General features: G+C 42.1%; 1 non-coding gene across 1 annotated transcript; it reads left to right on the forward strand.

The window, feature by feature from the left end:
• The first annotated feature begins 11,187 nt into the window (after positions 1 to 11,187).
• TRNAK-UUU lies at positions 11,188 to 11,270 on the forward strand. The gene has a single exon. It is a non-coding gene; the product is annotated as a tRNA-Lys (tRNA).
• Positions 11,271 to 13,441: the final 2,171 nt, after the last annotated feature.

The following is a 13,441-nucleotide window of genomic DNA, read 5'->3' on the forward strand; positions in this document are numbered from 1 at the left end:
AGACTTTCAGACACATTTGGTTACTGGGAAGCCTGTGTCAGAACAGGCCACATCCCTAAAAGATCTGGGGCCAAGATCTATGCATTATGGACTTAACTCTTGACACATTTGGCAGGAGTTGAAAAACGAAAGAAAAAAATCCCGCCCACTGTCTCAAGAGGCCTTGGGCAGGAACATACAAGGCAAAATGTTTTAGTTGTAGACAAGAAAATTCTGGAGAGTTAGCAAGGGATGAGCTGGTCAGGAAATATCTACTTCCTGTGGATACTCCCAAAGTTCTCCCACTCTGGCCAACCCAACTGCAGCTGATTGAGCCAACAAAACACTACACCAATGTGAGCACTGTCGGCTCACTCAGCTCCAGTCAGCTGTTGCCATTGACCCCACTTGCCCATGCAGAACCTTCTGGGTTTCTTCCTGAGGCAGAGGTTGTTCATCTAAACCAAAAAGAAAGATTTGGATTGGAAATGTGGCATTCTGAGAGCAAGGGCAGGCAGATGTAGAAGCTGTGGCTAAAGATACATTTTCCTGACTCTTTCAGGCGCAAACAAAAATTTAGGTTGACTTTACTATGAAGGAAGTGGCTTAAAGGAAATGGTTTTAATTAATGATGGATGTCTTTCAATACTATGATATAAAAATACTATGATTCACCTCCACTCAGATGAAAACTTACTCCGTAAGTTTGCTACATTAATGGGAATGTGTATGCTAAGTCCATTAACCACAATCACTGTCTTCAGGGTAAGTCAGATGTGTCTCTTAAATTAAGAAAAAAGAAAAAAAAAGCAATTGCAGCAACGAGTCAGGCTGAGATGCCTTGCCTTTAGTGAAAAGGGAAGTATGTTTTCTCTGACCAGCCCACACAAAATCAGATATTTAATATGATTACTGAGAAGATGGAAAAGGTTTCCAGGAACGACTCCTATTGCTCAGCTCCTAGCAGCCTGCAAAGGACTCAGTAGGAAGTAGGGGACCAGCCAGTCCATTAAAGGGATGCTGAGAGCCAGGCTCTCTGATTTCGCAGAGCAGTCCCATGAAACAGAGGGCACAGTGGATGGGTTGTGCTGGCAAGAGATTCCACATCAACCTACTGAGCAACAAACTTATTTTTAAGCACGTACCACATGAAGGTACTCAAATGTAGGGTAACTGCCCTCAGGAAGTGGTTGTATTTTGGACGTTTGGCTAACCAGGAAAACAGGAAATATTACAAGCATGGCAACAGGGTATTGGTTACACAGGTGACAGAGGGGCAGAGACACCAGGACAGGACAACACAAGCTGGAAGCCCCTGCCGGCCCCCAGATAGGAGGTACAAAAGCAACATTTGCAGGGGTCCAGGGCCTGGGGTTAGGGGACCGAAGGGGAACTATGGTGGGTGTGTCTTGTGAGGGCCCCAACCATCAGGGAGAGCCAGCACTGCCAGAGATTGAAGGAAGAATCTCTGGCACTTGCCCTTGTGCCCATTGATCTGTCACTGACGTCTGCCATTGCAGCACTCAGCACCCAGGCAGAAACAATCAAACAGAGGAGCCCTGGAAAGGCTGCCACGGGGCAGATTCCCCCCTCCCAGAAGCAGGACAGGGCAAAGGAAAGGCAAAGAATGGACGAGGGACAAACAGGCCCAGCCAGGCACAGTGAACATGCTTGGATCCTTTTTTTTAACCTTCAACCACAATGACTTCACCTCACCCGGGGCCAGACCATGACAAATCTATCATAAGCCACAAAAGGCGACTGGAATGGACTCTGGGGTCAACTTCTGCCTCATGTTCTCACCAGCCAGTTAACCCCATCTGGACTGGGCCTATCTCAAGACCCTTTTCAGGAGGTCCCTAATCCTTTCCGGTATTGAAGAACTATAGTCCACAGAGCTTGACATAAGTGCTGTCTCTTCACAGAAGTCTTGGAATTGACTGTCCTCACTCTTGCTCCTCATGGAGACTCTGGGATCTAACCAGCTCCAAGGCCAAGCAAGCCAAATTTTGTTTGGCTTATGTTTCATCCATGGTCATCTCCGACAAGACGAGCTCAGTGGAGATTCTACAGCTTCATCATGTCTCAATTCACCTTCTGGCTGCCTGAGGGACAGCTAATGCAGCCCTCCCAACTGAATATTCCCGAAGTCACAGGCCTTTCTTGCTAAAGTCAATCTTATCAATATTATCAATTCGAGGCTTTGATGTTCCTTACCAGCTCTATGACCTCAGACAAGTTACTTAACTTCTTTAAATCTGTTCCATCATCTCTAAGATGAGGACACACATTTTTAATCCACACTATTGAGTGGATTAAAGGACAGGACATCTATTAAAGTGCTTGTCTGGGTGCCTGGCATACAAGCAGTGTCAGGACCTAGTGATATGGCTGATACGGCTGTATCAGTCAAGACTCTTCCAGTTGTACATGACAGAAGCCCTCAACGTCACATAAACAAAAACATTCTGGCTTCAGAAGCATCTGGGTCTAGGGACTCACCTAAGGTCCTCACTCTGAGTTCTCTCTAAATCATTTGGCCCGACATTCCTCTGATTGCTTTCACTGTCAGACAGATTATCCCCCTTGGGATGGCAGAATGGGCACTGAGATGCCCTCCCAGATGAACAACCACTGGAGAAGAGATACACAGAGAAGCCTCTGGAATGAGATTTCATTGACCTGGTTGGTCTGATGTCCCCTATGAGTCAGTCACTGGGGCCAGAGGATGGAATGTTCTGTATCCACCTGGGTCCCATATCCATGTAGACTGAGAGTAGAGGAGGTCAAGTCTCCAAACGAAAATGGAGGAGCTGTATTTTTCAGAAGGAGAAATTGCTGCTAAGAAGGTGAAAATGAGCTACTTTCACTACAGAGGCTATTATTCTATTATTATTACTACAGTTTACGACTTATTATTTACTACCAGCACTGCCACTATCCTCACTACTACACTCTATAACAGGTACAGAAATCCGGAGGCTTACTCAGTGCACAATGGAGCTAATGGTTAGGTGATAGGGAAAATCATAGAAAAGTCATAACAGGAGAAAAAGGATTCCTGGATAGAAGGAAGTGAGATGAAAGAGCTCTTAGCAGTAGATGCAAAGTTAAAGCGAAGCCTTACATGGCAAGTTCTAGATGAACTTATAAGCATCTTTCAAGAACAAAAGCTCCTAAAAGGCAATGCGATTTTGCAGTTCCTACACTAAAACCACCTTACTATGATTGTTTACATAAAGCGTCAATGGCCACCCAAAGCACACGTGTAGTATGCCTGCAGCACGTTGTCTCTCAGCACTGCCACAAGGAATCTTGGACACAAGCCAGCAGGTTTCCTTGCACGGGAAACCCGCGTCCACAAACCCGTCGCTGCAGACACAGTCAGAAATACTTTCTTCACATAGAAGCCTCAGGACGCTGGAGCATTCTCATCTTTTCTTTCTGTGGTCTTAAGTGAAATAGGTATGGGGTGTGTGTATTGAATTTCTGGCAGAAAACTCAGGAGCTGTCACATATAGTGACACATTGTTTGGCTATTTGGCAATACTACATTCTCCTTCAACAACTGGTTCACTGCAGGATTAATGTTGTATGCAAGTGTATAAATATAGAGAGAATGATGCCATGAAACCAGCAACTCTGAATTGAACTCATGTACATTTTACATAGAAAAGGCTCTGTCAACAGAATGATCTCTGTTAAGTTGTGCTGTGCAGAGCCCCAGAAAGACTTTGCACACTCATCTATGTAAACCAGAACTAGGTTTTTGGAAATTAACTTTTCTGTTAAGCATTAATAAAATGTTAAAGAGTATCATGCCATAGGGTTTGCTTAAAGCTAAGCCTCTCGATGCAAAACAACTGAATAACTTCAGGTGAAGCTGGTTCTTTGGGCCATCTGCACTTTACCTCTGAAAAGCAGCCAGGTCAGGTTGGCTGAAATCCCTCTGGGTGTAAGAAGGCAGCTGACTGGCCAAGGAGGTCCTTCAGTTCAATGTAATCAGGATATATGTTCTCTGTTTGGGTTTTAAAAAAGATTCTGCAATGGTTACATCACATGGGCTTAAAAGAGAAAGAACACATACCTAAGGTGAGCACTTCAGATAGCCTCATTAAGGGTGTTAGGGGAGTGTATTTTCTTAACCGTACAGTAGTGCTCTTGGGAACACTAGTCAAGTAGTATGATGAAGTCTGATGGACTCACCAAACAGGAAAGAATAACATGCCTTTACATTTCTAGAATTTTTACACTTGTCCAACCACTCGAAATGTAGTAATTCTCCTTACCACCCCACAGGCAGGTAAGGTTGACACTTAATTTAGTGCCGGACCCATCCCGGCACACTCTCTTACATAATAACACACACAGAATGAAAACATTCTTCACTCATGTTGAGAAGAGACAGTTATTTGGTTTTGTAAGGCATTTTTTTCCTTTCATATTTTGAAGGGTGGTGTAGACCAGATTAAAAAACATGGCTCAGGAAAGCAAGAAATCATTCCCCCAAGTGTTTATTAAGTGAATCACAAATTCATTCAGCATGACTGCTTACCCAGAGAAACAAAGGCAAAATGGCAACAAGCTGTGAGCTTCCAAGTACCTTCAATGTTAGGTTCTCCCTGGGAAAGGGTCACGAGGGTAATCATTTTCAGCTGTCTCTCCTCACTTCCGCTGTCAGTGGAAATATCCAGGCAGGATGAATACACTTTCTGACTAGACTCTGGACTGACCTAGACAGCTTTTTGGAAATTCAGGATCTACTTTTCCTGAAGCCTCTTAATTTCTCCCATCCCTCCCTGATTGAAAACATCATTTATCCCATTACAGCATGTGGAAAAGGAGGGGAGGGGGAAGCAGACGGGATCTGAATTCAGGATAAAAATTACTCTGTGAGTTTATTATTCTCATCCATAACAGATGACAATTTTCATGTCATTTAGCTGATTCCAGAGTGGAATCACCCAGAGAGATATTAAGTACTATTTTTCATACTATTTATCTTGAGGGCCCTGACGAGACATGTACATCTACATTTAATAATGTGATCCATTGCTTGCCCACTTCCTGGACCTGTTTGGCAGTCATTATGTCACCGGCCACACGTGAAAGAATTCCCCTCCTTCACTTACACTGTTGTGGGTTCCAAAGACTTGGACCTGCTTCAGTGTCTGAGAACTGTCTGGAGCCTTCAGTTGTAAAGAAATTTGTGGGTTTGTAGTTTCTGAGGTAACTCAATTCCTCATTTGTTGGGTGACAGCTACTTTAATGCCATGTCTCTCCCATCAGCTCTTACATAGGATCAGCCCTCTCTGATTTGGAAATCTCTTTGAAACTGTTAAGATGATGTGTCATTTCAAGGGCAAAAAAGCAAAAAATGTTATAAATGCAGGCGGATGCTGGAGTCCCAAGGCCTCTCAACAGGCTACGGGCCCCTAGCTGCTGACATCAGCAATGTGGTTCTGATTACACAGTTGGGTTTCAGACTATGGTACTTTCCAAGTATCATTTCTACTATGTGTAAAGAGAATGGATTCAACATAGTTTCTGTTGAGTTGGATAATATCTGAATTGGATCTTTCTCTCAGCCATTCCTACAAGTTAGCAAGAGGACTGGACCACTAACCCATTTCCAGAAACTAAGAGAAAGGGTGAGAATCTGACTCTGTCATTTGTTGGAACCCAATGGTCTTTCAGTGGTTCAAACATGCAGCTAGCTCCAAATCTACTGGATAAATTGGAACTTTCTAAGGCAGTAGCAAGAGGAAAGCACAAGAATCACTAAAACAAAAAAGTCAGAGTATGCAGGTAGAAAAAACTAACCATTCCACCTAGAAACGACCTGCTCTCAGTCTAAACTTTTAAGTGAATGGATTGTTAACTTGGATGGGGTAAGGATACAGCCTAAATAGTTCGCCTACTTATGAAATCCTCTTAAAAATCACCTTTTCAGCAAATATTAACCCAGCAGGGGCAAGCTCCTGGCTAAGTTCTTTACAGACACCATCACCCCCATAACCTTCACAACTGTCCTGTGAAATAGGTACTTAGTGGCCCATTTTACAGATAATGGGTTCAAGGTATAGCCTGGTTAGGTAACTTGTCCAAAGTCGCACAGAAGGTAAGTGGCTGAGCTAGGACACGAAAACAGTCCCGATGACTTTAAGTCCCTTAACCATTCTGTTATACTGCCTTGATGTTAGGACAACCCCCCTGGCCTCAGTGGATTAAAACTGAAAAAGAAGTAGCAATTGTTGCAATTGTTATTGAATATTTCACTCCATGTGTCATCTGTGGCTAGGCTTTCCCTCTCCCTGGCCTCCTACTTGCTAGGCTTCTAATGATACTTAGATCTTTTTCATTTGGCAAATCTCATTTTGCATTTTACCTCTATCTTTTTTTTTTTTTTTTTTGCAGCTGAGTGATGCATATTTCATATCAGCAACAAAGTATGCAAGAGAGAGCTGTGTGCAGCAAGATCTAAGGAGCCTTTGCACTTTGGGGGCACCTGGGTGGCTCAGTCTGTTACGCGTCCGACTTTGGCTCAGGTCATGATCTTGTGGTCTGTGGGTCCACGTCGGGCTCTGTGCTGTCAGCTCAGCGCCTGGAGCCTGTTTCAGATTCTGTGTCTCCTTCTCTCTTCCCCTCCCCCACTCAAGCTCTGTCTCTCTCTGTCTCAAAAATAAAATAAACATTAAACATTTTTTTAAAAAAAGGAACCTTTGCATTTTGGTTTGCTTGTGAACTTGACACACACTGCAAGTCCTCATGAAGCCTCCTACTATGTAGAAGTTTCTGGTTTTCCATTCCCAAGTCTTCTAGGCCCTCCATAAACACATTTCTTATTTCCACATGAGCAAGTTAAGCCTTCAAAGCAGAATCCAATTTTGTGATTTTTATGCCATTTAGGTCCATGATAAATAATTTTTGCTTTTTGAAAAATGTGTATAATAAACTATTTCTTTAAAAAAGAATATATAGGGGCACCTAGGTGGCTCAGTCAGTTGAGCATCCAGCTTTGGCTCAGGTCATGATCTCACAGTTTGTGGGTTCGAGCCCCGTGTCGGGCTTTGTGCTGACAGCTCAGAGCCTGGAGCTTGTCTTTGGATTCTGTGTCTCCCTCTCTCTCTGATCCTCCCCTGCTCATGCTGTCTTTCTATCTCTCTCAGAAATAAATAAAAACATAAAAAATTAAAAAAAATAAAAAGGAGTATATATACTCATTATATTTACACAGCGATATGCATAAATATTGCCTGGAAAGTTAAACAAGAAATGAAAAGCAGCAGTTACATCTGGTGGTGCATGTTGGTGATGGAAAATGGCAACCCAGCAGAGGGGAATGGGGCTTTGAGTGAGAGGGCAGCTTCTCACTCAATTTCTTTTCCTACTTTTTCTAAAAGTTCATTTATTTATTTTCAGACAGACACACACACACACACACACACACAGAGGAGGGGCAGAGAGAGAGAGAGAGAGGGAGAGACAGAATCCCAAGCAGGCTCCACAGCATCAGCACAGAGCCTTATGCAGAGCTCAGACTCATGAACCATGAGAAGGTGACCTGAGCTGAAACCAAGAGTCAGACACTTAACTGACTGAGCTACCCAGGTGCCCCTCTTTTCTTACTTTCTGATATTTGAAATACAAGGAATCACTGACTACTCAAAAGAAAATTTAAGTTGAAGGAAAAAAATGCTCTTTTACCCTGTAGGCAATCAGAGGTTACAATGTCACCATAAGATTAGTCAGTCAGGAGTTAGGTTAGTCTACAGACAAATTTTCATAGGCCATGAGTGGCAGTTAAATTCCTAAAACAATGTGGTTTTACTACTGTACATATAAACCATGAAACTCCAGTAAGGCTTTAGGAAGCTGAGATAAGAGAGCAAAATTCACCAAGTCATGTCAAATATGTTTGTTCTCCCACAACAAAACAGGTGAGACCATTGCAGGACTTCTCAGAGCCCTTAACATGCCATTGTGCATAGAGAACTCAATAGGTCTTGAGGGGGTGGGCAGTGCTTTCTAAAACTATTTAACAATGGGATCCTACCCCCCTTTAAAAAGTTTCTCACATGATTAGTATTTAAGGGAAGACTTTTTGGAAAATGCTAGATTGTCAAAGATTCTATCTAAGCTGCATGTGGAACTTTGAGTTCTACACAGAAGTATTGTTACCACCACCACATTCACCAGTGCAATGTATCTCAGACCAAGATCTTCCTCTGCATAAAAAGTACACATTTAATTCAATGCTGAGCAAGTCAGCTGGATGCTGAGAGATTGTGTAAGGGGTTTGGGGGCTCTGGGCCTACAGAAAGGAGTAACTGTAAAATTAGTTTCCACCTCAGGGAGAGGGTGAACCCATCTCAAGGGGCTGAGTCTAATTCCAGGGATGACGTGACTTCCTTTACCCCAACTTAAGTGCTTGTGTTGAGCTGGATGGCCTCATGTCAGCTTCTGAATTGAACTGAACATTGGGCCAGGTATGTGACAATAGCAGAGCTCAACACCCTTCACAGCAGGGCCGTGTTCGTAGACATCAGAGACACGATCGTGGCCTGGGTCATAGATCGTTTTCATCTATGTAAATGGGTAACTTAACTCTCTCTTTATGGCTGAAAACCAGACAGACCAAGCAGTTACTCCTTGTAACTGTGACTAGTAAGGAGGCAGGTCCCCATGTGCCCTCTGGATGTCATTTGTGTTTGCGGTGCAGCTGTGCTTGAGGCCACTTAACCAGCAGGGTGAAGCTGGGAAGAGTGAAAGAAATTCTCTGTAAGTGAACCTTTTAAAGTGACGCATGCATTGAAAATAATAATAAACAAAGACCACTTTGAGATTTAATAAAACATTTTTACATAGGTCATTGCCTCTCACAAAGTCCTCATCATTCTTGAGAGCGAAGGAGGTTCTCACATTTCCATTTTAAAAACAACCAAACAAAAACTCAGAGAGCCTTACTAGCCTGCCCTTGGTTACACAGCCAGCATGTAATAATGCTGAGAATCAAATCTACCTATTCTGGGGCCAAATCACACATCCATTTAGTATTCCTCAGTTACATGGACAGAGCTATTCCACTGGGAGCTATGAGATAGTATTATGGGTTCACTGCAGTGAGGGTTTTTCTTAAAAATTTTTTTACATTTATATTTGAGAGAGAGAGAGAGAGACAGAGCATGAGTGGGGAGGGGCAGGGAGAAGGAGACACAGAATCTGAAGCAGGCTCCAGGCTCTGAGCAAGCATTCAGCACAGAGCCCGATGCGGGGCTTGAACCCACAAACCATGAGATCATGACCTGAGCTGAAGTCAGACACTTAATCGAATGAGCCACCCAAGTGCCCCAGTGAGATTTTTTTTAAGTTTATTTACTTATTTTTTTTGAGAGAGATGGTGGGCAAGCATGAGCAAGAGAGGGGCAGGAAGAGAGGGAGAGAGAGAATCCCAAGCAGGCTCCATGCTCAGTGTGAAGCCCAACATGGGGCTTAATCTCATGAACCATGAGATCATGACCTGAGCAGATATCAAGAGTTGGTGGCTTAACTGACTGAGCCACCCAGGCACCCTGATAGTATTACAAATTCAAAAGGCCCTCCTTTCCTGGCTTTGTCACACACACTTTGGTACCCATTCTGGGAGATGCGGTTACCTTCCTATCAGCAGTACCTTGTTTGAAGACATTGCAAAGGGCTACTAGAAGATGTGTAGACCAAGGCCAGAGAGTTGTCAGGGTCTCTGAGTAGGGTTCCTGTGCTTTCTTCAACCTGGTGGTTCTCAAACGTGGTTGTGCATAATAACCACTTGAGCAAATTTCAACAATGCAGTTTGCCTGGCTCCAGCACCAGAGATCCTCATTCACTGAGTTTTTGGTAGAGCCTGAGTGTCTACAGTTTTACTAAGTCTTTTAAGTGATTCTGTTCTACAGTTTAAACCCACACTTGCTCAGTTCTAGGAAACTGCAGTGTTGTCAAAGTTTAGTGTTTTAAATAATTATTCATCCTACTCATCCATAACTCTTTGGGTTTGTTTAATTGCACAATAATAGGAAGTGAGTCAGTGATGTAACCCAATCAATATTCAGTTTAATTCAGCAAACATCTCTTGTTTACTTTGCACAAGGCCTTGCATGAGGCTCTTGGTATATAAAACATGATCTCTGAACTCCACAAGTTTTATTAGATGAGATGGATGTGTACACAAATCACCTAACCCAGTAATTTTTTTTTAATATTTTTTTTTTATTTTTATTTATTTCTAGGAGAGAGAGATAGAGACAGCGTGAGCAGGGGAGGGTCAGAGAGAGAGGGAGACACAGACTCTGAAACAGGCTCCAGGCTCAGAGCTGGCAGTCAGCACAGAGCCCGACGCGGGGCTCGAACCCACGAACCGCGAGATCATGACCCAAGCGAAAGTCGGACGCACAACCGACTAAGCCACCCAGGCGCCCCTTTTTTAATATTTTTATTTATTTCTAGGAGAGAGAGAGAGAGACAGAGTGAGCAGGGGAGGGTCAGAGAGAGAGAGAGTCACAGACTGAAACAGGCTCCAGACTCTGAGCTGGCAGTCAGCACAGAGCCCGACGCGGGGCTCGAACCCACGAACCGCGAGATCATGACCTAAGCGAAAGTCGGACGCTCAACCGACTAAGCCACCCAAGTGCCCCTAACCCAGTAATTTTAAAAAGCAGAATTATTGGCACACTCCTGAAGCACAGAAAGGAAAGGACTCGTTCCTTCTGGAAGCCTTGAAACATTCCAGAGGCCGCATCCTTTAAGCTGGGCCTGGTCTCAGCAGGCACTAACTGAGAAAGGGCATTTTAGCAGGAGAGGATGTTGTGAGGAAAGATGAGGAAATGGGAAAATATAGACGTGTTTTATGAACCCTGAGAAGAACATCCATGAGTAGAATAGTAGGGGTAGTTAATAAAAATAGTTTTTATTTTCACGGCTTTTTATAATATTTCATTTAATCCATTCATTCTACTACCTGTTACATTGGAGAATCATTCCTATTTTTAATATGAAAAAAAGCCCACAGGACCTATAACAAAATACTGATTTTGGGTGATGAGGGGTAGATAACAGGATCATAGAATATTGTCACTGGTATTGTCTGTGGAGAAGGGAGTATTGGTGGCAGATAACGCCATGTTGAGTAGGAAAAGTACTCCTATTTTATGGAAATACAACACACCATGGGGCGCCTGGGTGGCTTAGTCGGTTAAGCGTCTGACTTTTGCTCAGGTCATGCTCGAGGTTCGTGGGTTCGAGCCCCGCGTCGGGCTCTGTGCTGACTGCCGGCTCAGAGCCTGGAGCCTGTTTCAGTCTGTGACTCCCTCTCTCTCTGACCCTCCCCTGCTCACGCTGTCTCTCTCTCTCTCTCTCCTAGAAATAAGTAAAACATTAAAAAAAAATTTTTTTAAAGAAATACAACACACCAAAGTACAAATTTCTATGTAAACTCATGCCTTCTTTAAAATTACACATTATCCCATTCTCCTAGTTAGTGCTGTCACCACACTTTCTCACTGTGCATTGTTAATGCTTACATTTGAGTCTCTTTTACTTTCCTCCATTTAAGGACTTCAAGATCCTTTGGGGGAGAGGGGAAGAGGGGTGATGAGCATGGGGAAGGGCACTTGTGGGGATGAGCACTAGGTGTTATATGTAAATCAACTTGACAATAAACTATTTAAGAAAAAAAAAGATCCTTTGGAAGGTAGTTGGTTTCATATCTTAGGGTTCAGAGAAAAGTCAGGATGGGTCTGGGACAGTCCATGCAGCCAGACAGTGTGCAAACTTTTATAAAATGCCAGAGGTGATTATCAAAGAACAAAAAAGCCAACATAAAGGGGCTTTCCTTAGCCAAGACGAATTAAGGATGAATGAGCTTCTTGTCTAAGAACATTGACCATGCATACTCAATTCCGTCTCTCTTAGGAGATCAATTGTCCCATCCAGGGCTTCCCAAACTTTTCATTTCATGGCACATGTAGAAAGGGTAATATATGTCTAATGACACATTAATTTGTGGCATCGTATCAGGCTGCTCTCTCCTAGGGCTCTTGAGCACTGAGGCTCTAAGAAGCTCAGGGTACAAGGGGGTCTGTCTTGGCACCTCTGTAATTCACGTGTAGCCATGGTGAATGGCGTAGTAGGTTTGTTGCAACGCTCTGCTCTAGATGGTATAATAAAATATCAATAAGGTTTATATTCAAGTAAGATTTATATTTGTTTTCAGTAAATCTAAGAGGCCAAATCAATATCTCAAAATGGCAAGACCATGAGTGAGGTACTGCCAGGCATGCCAATTAAAGAAATCGTTTCAGAAAGACACTATGTTTGAAAATTTTAAATCTAGGTGAAAGACCAAAAGTTAAAACTCCTATGATGTAATAAGTGAAATATAGTTATGAAAAGGAATTTGGTTGAAAAACCAGAGAATAAGAACTACCTTAGATGCTGCCAACAGGTCAAATATCAATTTTTTGATTACTCAGGTACCATAACTGGGTCCTTTTCCTTTGGTCAGTGGAGATATAAAAATGCTAAAATTACTGTAACTTTTGGCAGGCAACCTGGAAAGAAATACAAATAAAATAATGGTATTTCAATCTAAGGTATTAACATTACAGTAACTAGTTTTTGTTTCAGGATACAGATCAGCTTTTTAATAGTATTCATGTCTTCTTTTTAAGTGTTTAAATGCTAAAGATAGTTTATTGTGGTAGAATTGTGGTTTTTTTAAATGTTTATTTATTTTGAGAGAGAGGGAGAGAGAAAATCCCAAGCAGGCTCCATGCTGTCAGCACAGAGTCTGATGCAGGGCTCAATCTCATGAACTGTGAGATCATGACCTGAGCCAAAATCAAGAATCTGATGTTTACCTGACTGAGCCACCCAGGTGCCCCAGTAGAATTGTGGTTTTAACCAAATGTTTAGAAATATTTGCATTAGCAGTATTTAAATATTTGGGAAATTTTAACTTGATAGCTACATATGTTTTTAGTTTTTTTAGTTTTGAGGTATGTACAAATATTGAAAGGAATATTGATTGTTTAAGGACTAAAAAATTCTAATTATTTGATAAATTCATAAGGTTATTAAGCTGAGTATTAAAGCACAAAAAGAAATGAATCCCAAAAGATGCTCAAATATTAAAGAATAATTTATTAATGGTTACTGTGATAGAGGTCATTTAATTTAAGGAGCATACATTAGTCAATTAATTTATTATTGAGATATAATGAACATGTAATATTGTATTCACTTTAGACATACAACATAATGATTTGATATATATAAAAATAAGTATATATAAATATATTTGATATATATATATTGTAAAATGATCACCACAATACGTTTAGTTAACATCCATCACCATACAGTTACAAATACTTTTTGTGTGTGATGAGAACTTTTAAGATGTGCCCTTAGCAACTTTCAAATATGC

This window comes from Hyaena hyaena, unplaced genomic scaffold (genome assembly GCF_003009895.1).
Source record: "Hyaena hyaena isolate Hyena2069 unplaced genomic scaffold, ASM300989v1 scaffold_522, whole genome shotgun sequence".
NCBI lineage: Eukaryota > Metazoa > Chordata > Mammalia > Carnivora > Hyaenidae > Hyaena > Hyaena hyaena.